Source organism: Castor canadensis, chromosome 14 (genome assembly GCF_047511655.1).
Source record: "Castor canadensis chromosome 14, mCasCan1.hap1v2, whole genome shotgun sequence".
In the NCBI taxonomy this organism is placed as follows: domain Eukaryota; kingdom Metazoa; phylum Chordata; class Mammalia; order Rodentia; family Castoridae; genus Castor; species Castor canadensis.
In genome coordinates this window covers 50,854,266-50,864,321 of record NC_133399.1, presented here as the reverse complement: position 1 = coordinate 50,864,321, position 10,056 = coordinate 50,854,266, and positions in this window count along the sequence as shown.

Here is a 10,056-nt window from a genome sequence, read left to right as displayed (position 1 = left end):
AAATCAGTTCTGAAGTAAACATTACAACAATAACCCAATCCAAAAGGAAGTTTTACATGAGAGTTACTATTTCCTTAGCCACTTTTGTAAAGAAAGTGTATCAATTCTAGATTGCATAAGTGTACTGATAAGAGAAAACATAAAGATAAAGTTTGTTGGGGGGTGGGAAGGATGTTAGTATTTTATTAAACATTAGAAAGGAGAATATTAGACATCAAAAGAAATGGTCTCTAAACTGAAGAGAACACCCACAGAGTGGGAAAAAATATTTGCCAGCTACACATCAGACAAAGGATTGATAACCAGAATATATAGGGAACTTAAAAAAACTAAATTCTCCCAAAACTTATGAACCCATAAAGAAACGGGCAAGTGAACTAAACAGAACTTTCTCTAAAGAAGAAATTCAAATGGCCAGAAAACACATGAAAAAATGCTCACCATCTCTAGCAATAAAGGAAATGCAAATTAAAACCACACTAAGATTCCACCTCACCCCTGTTAGAATAGCCATCATTAGCAACACCACCAACAACAGGTGTTGGCGAAGATGCGGGGAAAAAGGAACCCTCTTACACTGTTGGTGGGAATGTAAACTAGTACAACTACTCTGGAAAAAAATTTGGAGGCTACTTAAAAAGCTAAACATTGATCTACCATGGGATCTAGCAATACCACTCTTGGGGATATACCCAAAAGACTATGACACAGGTTACTCCAGAGGCACCCGCACACCCATGTTTATTGCGGCACTATTCAAAATAGCCAAGTTATGGAAACAGCCAAGATGCCCCACCACTGATGAATGGATTAAGAAAATGTGGTATGTATACACAATGGAATTTTATACAGCCATGAAGAAGAACGAAATATCATTTGCTGGTAAATGGATGGAACTGGAGAACATCATTCTAGTGAGGTTAGCCTGGCCCAAAAGACCAAAAATCGTATGTTCTCCCTCATATGTGGACATTAGATCAAGTGCAAACACAACAAGGGGATTGGACTTTGAGCACATGATAAAAGCGAGAGCACACAAGGGACGGGTGAGGATAGGTAAGACACCTAAAAAACTAGCTAGCATTTGTTGCCCTCAACGCAGAGAAACTAAAGCAGATACCTTAAAAGCAACTGAGGCCAATAGGAAAAGGGGACCAGGAACTAGAGAAAAGGTTAAATAAAAAAGAATTAACCTAGAAGGCAACACACACGCACAGAAAATTAATGTGAGTCAACTCCCTGTATAGCTATCCTTATCTCAACCAGCAAAAACCCTTGTCCCTTCCTGTTATTGCTTATACTCTCTCTACAACAAAATCAGAGATAAGGGCAAAATAGTTTCTGCTGGGTATTGAAGGGGTGGGGGGGAGAGGGAGAGGGCAGAGTGGGTGGTAAGGGAGGGTATGGGGGCAGGGGGGAGAAATGACCCAAGCCTTGTATGCACATATGAATAATAAAATAAAATGAAAAAAAGAAAGAATATTAGAAATAATCACAATATTGTCAGGTAAGTAAATATAAATCAAATATACTTTGAGGTTTTGCCCTGTCCCATGTAGTACCTTTTGCTCTGTTTACATATGGATTTTATTGCTGGTTAAATGCACGTTATAAAATTGTTAAAAATAAAAAGCAACTAAGACCAATTGAAATTGATGTTTATTTAAACAAGAGGAATTATTTTAGAACCTGGAAGCATTCCAGACTAAAGACAGTTTACAATGCCTTACTCCACCAACTGTGCAGGTTATATTTGTAGCTAAAATAAAGGAAGTGACATAAAGAACCTGGTTGGCTGCAGTCAGCATTTACCATATATGGGCATTGTGTGCTGAGGCCCTTACCTTATATGGACATGGTCTGAGCAGTTAGCAGTTAGTAAGTAAAAGTGGCTACCCATTACCTCTGTCCCAGGCAGGGAGGGAGGGTGTGTGTGTCTGTGTGTGTATCTGAGTCTATAGAACCCACCCTGTCCCTAGGACGGTATGTGGAGGGGTGTGGTGTCTGTCCCTTGAAGGAGGGTGTGTGTGTATGTTTGTGTGTGTGTCTGTGTGTGTTTGTATAGGGCTCACACCTACCTGAAGAGGAAGAGTGAGGGAGTTGTTTAGATTTGTGGGCAGTGTCCATCTTAGGAGAGAGAGTGTGTGTAAGTGTGTAGAACTGGCCAATCTCCAGGAAGAGCATGGTGGCTTATGGATTCTTGTGTGCTTCATCATTCCAGGAAGGAAGAGGGTAGGTGTGTTTCTGTGTGTGTGTCTCCCACTCCTACCTTTTTCATTGGGAAGAAGGGTGTGTGTGTGTGTGTGTGTGTGTGTGTGTGTGTGTGTGTATAGCACTAGCCTTTAACTCCAGCCTTCAAGAGTGTGAGAGGGGTGGATGGTGTATGTAGAGTCATTTTGTCCTGGATTGGAGAGAGTGTGTGTGTTCGTGTTTGCATATGTGTAGAGCACACCCTGTCCTCAGGAGAAAACTTGAGTGGGGGCAAGTACACACTTGTTTTCACAATCTGTACTGGAAAGGAGGGTGTGTGTTTGTGTGTGTGAGTGTTTTAAGATTAGTGTTTTTACAATGCCCACACATGAAATGGAATCTGTGTGTGTGTGTGTGTGTGTGTGTGTGTGTACATAGACTCGGAATTATATCAATGAAAAGTAGCATGGTGACACATGTCAAGGATACCAAAGCAGTTTTTTGTTTTTCAAAAGCAGTTAGTAGTAACTCCATACTCAGGATGGATGTTAGAGTTACTTAATCTTTTAAAAGAAGTACTGTGGCAGGAAGGCAGGGAGGAGGAAGATAGATAATGAGAGACAATGAGGGAGATAATGAAAGATGAGTGCAACAGTGGAACAAAAAAGCCAGATTTGAGGAATGTCAAGTAGCACCTGGGACAAAACCAGAGAAGGGTCACCCCTCCCAAGAGGTTAAAATAGCCAATGAAATAGTATGTCACCATGTATGGGACAAGCTGCACACCCCATCCTATAACCTTCTCAAAATGGTATATAAGGAAAGTCCCCTTTGTTCTTGGGGCTCAGCCTTTCGATACAAATCCACAAATCCACTGCTGACCTGCTTAATAAACTTGCATCAAAAGCTTTGGTGCCCTATCTCTCTGTCTGAGCCTTCCTACATTTCTGGGGGCTCAGTCTGGGATTGAGAAATAGGTGTTTTCACCTCCTAGTCACTGGCTCAGTGTCCCCGGCCAGTTGGGAGGGCCACCCCTGCCAGGCACCATCGTATGTGTTGATCTGGGAGAAGGGAGCCTCTCTCCCAGAGAAATGAGAAGGCGAGTTTCAGTCACACAAAGGAACCTGGAAAGACTTGGGAATCAACTTGTGAGCCCTGGTCATCAGACTGGTAAGAACCCAGGTTCGAATTTAGGCCTCCCTTAAGTGGCAGAAGGGGAGCTTGATCAATTCCCGGCAGAGATCCTAGTAACCACCTTTTGGGGTGAAATCGTGTCTCTCAGGTTCAGGGAGTGGGGTAGAAGTACTGTGCTGTGAGAGTGTGTGAAAGTGTGAGCCTGAGATGCAGGCCCAGCTATGAAGCAAATGTGGAGTCCTGATCTGTGGGTCTGTGGCAAACTCATCTTGTCTAGGGTGAGCCCTAACAGGGCCTCAGGTCCAGGGTTTACCTGGACTCACTATGGTTAAGAGATGCCTAAATACTCACTAGGGGAGTGGCGGGAGGATGATGTGAGTGGTGTTATTTGTTTTCCCCTGTGTGCCAGAAAGGAGGACTCCTTACTTGCTCTCCACAACCCTCATCCCTTCCGTTTTTGTCTCTGTCTGGATGTCTGGAAATGGGAGGAATGGGAGGAAGTCAGAGTAAGAACACCCCCTGGGGTGCATGCTTAAGAACTTTAAAAAGGGATTTAATGGAGATTATGGGGTCAAGTTGACTCCTGACAAGCTTAGGACTTTCTGTGAAATAGACTTTCCTGCTTTTGGTGTAGAATGGCCCTCAGAGGGGTCATTAAATAAGGTCCTAGTCAATAGAGTTTTTGAAGTGGTTGTACGGGAGCCTGGACACCCAGATCAGTTTCTTGAAATTGACTGCTGGCAGGACACAGTCCTCAGTGAGCCTATATGGCTAAAGCCCCACCTAGAGAAAGCATGTAGGATCATGGTAGCCAGGATGGCAGCAGCTTCCAAGTGCAGGGAAAAATGTAAAAAGCCAGAGAAACCCATATTAGCAGGGAACCCCAAGGAGACCCTACCCCCTAATATGCCACTGTACCCCATTTGCCGCTGCCTTTCACCCCTTCACCTCCAACCTCAGAAGGGGAAGCAGCATCAGATGGGGAAGCCCCAGCAGCAAATATGCCTACAAGTCTGGGCCCACCAGTCCTTGAGACTGTAACAACACTACCTTCGTCAGGCCCCATGAAGTTCATGCTCACTCCAGGCCCACCAGTCCTCACTCCACAGCTCCCTATGAGATTGTTTCCTAGGTCCAGCCAGAAACATTTGAACAGTTCCAATATGGGCCTATAACCTCCCCCCCTGAGCACCTTGCAGGTGCCCCTGAGAGAGGTCCAGGGCCCAATATAATATGACCAGCATAGTCAGATACAAGGAGGAAGGTGGACATTTCTCTACCAGCTCTTTACCACCATAGACCTCCTAAATTGCAAGCACCATATCCCTTCCTTCACGGAAAAGCCTCAGGCTCTAGTTGATCTAATGCAGTCCATCATTGAAACTCATAAGCCCACCTGGACAGACTGCCAACAGCTTCTTCTCACTCTGTTTAATACCGAGGAGCAGCACAATATAAACTTGGCAGCTCTAAAGTGGCAGAAAGATCATGCACCTGCAGGCACTTTAAATGCCCAAGCCTATGCTCAGGGCCAGTTCCCTAAAGAGGACCTTGTTGGGACACTAATGAAGACCGAGATTATCAGTGGCTTGAATGGTATCAGGAGGCATTATTAGGAGGCATGAAGCAAGGAGAGGAAAAGGCCATGAATATGTGTAAGACAACAGAAGTCCTCCAAGGGTCAGATGAGAACCCCAGTCAGTTTTACAAGCGGCTATGAGAGGCCTTCTGACTGTACACCCCTTCAACACAGAGGCAGCTGAAAACCAGGGAATGATTAATGCAGCATTTGTCAGCCAGGCACAGTAGGGCAGGGGGACATAAGGCAAAAATTACAAAAACTTGAGGGCTTTGCTTGTATGAATACCAGCTAGCTTCTGGAGGTGGCCACAAAAGTCTTTGTCAATTGAGATCAGGAGGCCAATAGAAAGATGAAAAGGAAGGTCTAGCTGAACAGTCAGGTGGGCCCCAGCATGCAGGCCATGGCAGAGGAAGAGGCAACCCCAGTGGATGGTAGTCAGCACCCCCAGAATGGCCTCACCCTAGAGAGAAATTAAGGTGAAACCAGTGTGCCTACTGGAAAATTGAATGTCCCCAGTGGCCCAGGACTCCAAGTAGGCCCCCCAGACCAGAGGCAAAGTCCAAGTTGTTGAAGGAAAGTATCCACCTGCTCAGGGGAGAAGCAGCCCCTGGGAGGAAGACATTATTGGGTTGGTCACTTTTGAGGATTATGAGGAGGACTAGGGCGGACTGGTCTCCATCTACTGAGCCCCCAGGAGCCTGTGGTCCAAATGAAGATAGGGGGGCCACACCATTGACCTTCTGGTGGACTCTGGTGTGACCCATTCGGTTGTGACCCAATCTGTGGGCCCTCTCTCACAGAGACATATGACCATTATTGGGGCCATGGGAGATCAGACTCGCCACTCCTTCCTCATACCCAGAAAATGCAATCTTGGAAAGCACGAAGTAAGGCATGAGTTCCTCTACCTTCCTGATTGCCCTGTGGCCTTGATGGGCAGAGACTTGTGCAAACTAAGGGCATAGATAACTTTTGACTCTGACAGCATGGCACCTGAGAGGTGCCTGGGGCCAAGATTCTAACTCTCATGATTGTACAGGAGGAGGAATGGGGATTCTGTACCTCTAGAAAGAGATTCCTGAGATGCCTGAGCTTCCCTTTAATATTTCAGGAGTATGGGCTGAGAACACCCCTGCCCCCAAGACTGGCTCAGAACATACCTCCAGTGGTGGTAGAATTAAAGCCAGGAGCCATTTCTGTTAGCTAGAGACAATACTACATTCCTCACAAAGCCTAAATTGGGATCCAAAAGCATCTTGACAGACTACTAAAGTATGGGATCCTTTGGCCTTGTCAGTTTCCTTGGAACATTCCCTTACTGCCTGTCAAAAAACCAGGGACTGAAGACTTTAGGCCAGTTCAGGACCTCAGTGCAGTCAACTCAGGGCATTACTTTACACCTGTGGTCCCAAACCCATACACACTTTTGGGCCTTATCCCAGCTGAGGCAAAGTTAGGGTCCTGCCTGGACCCTAAGAACACATCGTTTTTGCATCTTCCTGGCCCCATAAAGCAAACCCATCTTTGCCTTCCAATGGAAAAGTTCTATACTGAAGAGAGGGGACAGCTGACTTGGACTTGGTTGCCACAAGGCTTCAAAAACTCTCCCACTCTCTTTGGGGCTGCCTTGGTGTCTGACTTAAAGGCTTTTGCAGCTGACCAGCATGGCTGCACACTCCTCAAGTACATAGATGACCTTCTGTTGGCTGAACCAACTCAGGAGGATGGTATGAAAGGAACTTGCCTCCTTCTCTCCCTTTTGAGGAAGGCAGGATATAAGGCTTCCCGAAAGAAGGCTCAGATTTGCCAGGATACTGTCAAATACCTCAGGTTTCATCTGTCACAAGGACAATGTAGACTGTCCCCTGAGAGGAAACAGGCTTTCTGTTCTATTCCAGCCCCCAAGACACATCAACAGATTAGAGAATTTCTAGGGACTGCAGGTTTCTGCCAGATCTGGATCCCCAATTACTCTGTCATAGCAAAACTCCTTTATGAAGCCACAAGGGGGGAAGAACAGGAACCCATGGTATTTGGAGAGGATAAGAAAAGGCCTTTAAAAAGATTAAGAGGGAACTCACAAATGCCCCTGCTCTGTGCTTGCCAGATTTGATGAATCCCTTCTGCCTATATGTACATGGGAGATTGGGGACAGCTGGGTAGTCTTGACCCAGGTGCTAGGATTCTGGCACTGCCAGGTGGCCTATTTATCAAAGCAACTTGATACAGTTTCCCAAGGCTGGCTGCCCTTCCTGTGCCTGGTGGTCACTGCTGTCTTGGTGGCTGAAGCAGACAAACTTACTTTGGGACAAGAACTCACAATCTGATTTCCCCACTCTGTTTTGACTCTTATGGAATATAAAGGACATTATTGGCTGACAAACTCCAAAATGGTCAGATATCAAATCATGTTATGTAAAAACCTGTGTATCCTACTAGAGGTTGTTAAGACTCTAAACCCAGCCACCCTATTGCTGGTTGATTCAGGCCCCCTGGAGCATGACTGTCTAGAGGGTATGGGTGAGGTGTTTCCAGTTGACCAGACTTGACTGATCAGCCTATCAGTCATTTGGATGTTGAGTATCTCACAGATGGCATCAGTTTTGTCTGGGACAGCACACATTTTGCTGGATATGCAGTAGTGACTCTGGATGCTGTCATTGAAGCATGCCCACTGCTGGTTGGGACCTCTACATAAAAATCTGAGCTCATTGCTTTCATGAGGATGGTCCAGCTCACTGCAGGAGTGTGGGTAAACATCTATACAGATTCTAAACATGCCTTTACTACCATTCATGTCCATGGAGCCCTATATTAACTCAGGAGGAAAAAATATTAAGTAGGGACAAGAAATAATGGAATTTCTAGAAGCTGTATAGGCCCCTAAGCAAGTAGGGCAACAGAAGGAGGAGGCAACAGCTGTTCAGGAAAATTGAAAAGCTGGTAGGGAATCCAAGTGAGCAGCTCTCACAGATGGACAAACCTCAGCCTCACTGACAGCTCCCTTGTTCCCATGCCCTTTATCTGAATGGGACCCACAGTACACACCACAAGAACAGGCTTGGTTTAAGACTGAGGTGGGAAATTTTCTACTGGGCAGATGGTGGAAGTTTGCTGATGGCCATATTGCAATTCCAGAATTGCTAGCTCCCACATTTGTCAAGCAGTTCCATGAAGGAACTCAGGGTGAAAGGAACTCAGGGTGAACAGCTCTTAAGACCACCTTGGCCCAGCATTTTTATGTCCCCAAACTCTCCAGTATAAGTAAAACGGCATGTGAAAGGTGCAGTCTGTGTGCCAAAAACAATCCCCGACAAGGGCCAAGAGCATCACTCCATGTTCAAAGTGTTGGAGGAACTCTTTTTGAAAACCTGATTGTGGACTTTACTGAGATGCCAGGGGCCAGAGGATGTAAATATTTGCTGGAGTTTGTCTGCACCTTCTCAGTATGGGTGGAAGCCTTCCCTACTCAGACTGAGAAAGCTTGGGAAGAGGCCAGGTGCCTGTTAAAGGAAATCATCCCTTGGTTCAGAATACCTGTGTCTATTGGATCAGATAATGGGCTGGCCTTCATGGCTGAGGTGTTACAGTTGGTGGCTTAAGGCTTAGGAATAACTTGGAAGCTACACCTTGCTTGCCACCCCCAGAGTCCAGGGAAAGTAGATGTATGAACAGGACTATAAAATTGCAATTGGGAAAACTATGCCACAAGACCCACATACAATGGGATAAGTTACTGCCCATAGCCTTGCTGAGGATTAGGTCGAGCCTCACCAAATGGACATGTCTCCACCCTTTTGAAATTCTTTTTGGGTGCCCAACTACTTTAGACAAGGGCCTGAGAGGGGATCTTAAGCAAATGGGTGACTTCACCCTGAGACAATAGATGCAGACCCTAAAGTTGACTGTCTCAAAAATAAACAGTTGGATAAGAGAGAGATTCCCTGTTAGCTTGAAAACTCCCATCCACCATTATAAACCAGGGGATGCTGTTTGGATAAAGGAACGGAATGTTAAACTGCTAAAGCCCCACTGGAGAGGCTCTTTTGCTTTTATTTTATCCACCTCACTGCAGTTAGGGTAGCAGAGATTGTTCCCTGGATCACCACAGTTGAGTGAAGCCAGATTCTCTCAAGTGGGAGTGCATCCCTGACCCAGGCTCCCCATGCAAGATCACCCTCCAGAATGCCTGTGCCCTTCCCTGGCAGGACCCTCCTTTCCAGGAGATAACAGGAGACCACAAATGACTCAGTCCTGCTCTAGTCATTCCAGAAGCGGACTAGTCTACACACAGCAGAAGCTTGAGGAGTTGCCCATCTCACCTTTGAAGATGAGTCCCTTCCATGTTTTCTTCTTGCTAATCTTGGCCAGTTCTCTACCTGGGGATCCCCTGGCCTTGCACTGTGGCTCACGTATGTGCACTACCCAAGCAGGAAGTGTTGTTACCAAAACGCTGGTTTTCCACACTTATTATTCTTGTGCAGGCACAGTTATTGGGTCATGCACCCACAATTATACCACCTACTCAGTGTGCTCTTATTATGGTCAGTATATCTGTTTTAAACCCATCTATCACTATTGGGAGCAATAGCTAGAGGTCCAAAACTTCACCAGCACTGGGGAGCTTATTAGGTGGACACAGGTTTACAACCCCAAAAGGCCAATATCTGTATACTTTGGTGTGTGCACTGTAATAGCTAAAAATTCCACCTATTGAACTCAAGGTATTGGAAACACCTGTGGAGGCCTAGCCTGTGAGAAACTTATATGTCAAATGGTAAGTATATGTGCTGGGAAGACAACTGCTCAGGTAATGACACTGTGGAAATATAAACCCCTAGATCAAGATGATGCTCTTTGACCCAGAAGTGGGTTCAAACATCAAAGGGGGGAATGTGGCAGGAAGGCAGGGATGGGGAGGGGAAATAATGAGAGATAATGAGTGCAGCAGTGAAACAAACAAACAAAAATCAGATTTGAGGAATATCACATAACACCTGGAGTGAGACCAAAGAAGGGTCACCTTGCCCCAGAGTTTAAAATGGCCAATGAAATAGTATGTGACCATGTATGGGACAAGCTGCAACCCTCATTTCTGTAACCTGCTCTAAATGGTACATAAGGGAATCCCCCTTTATTCTTGGGGCTCA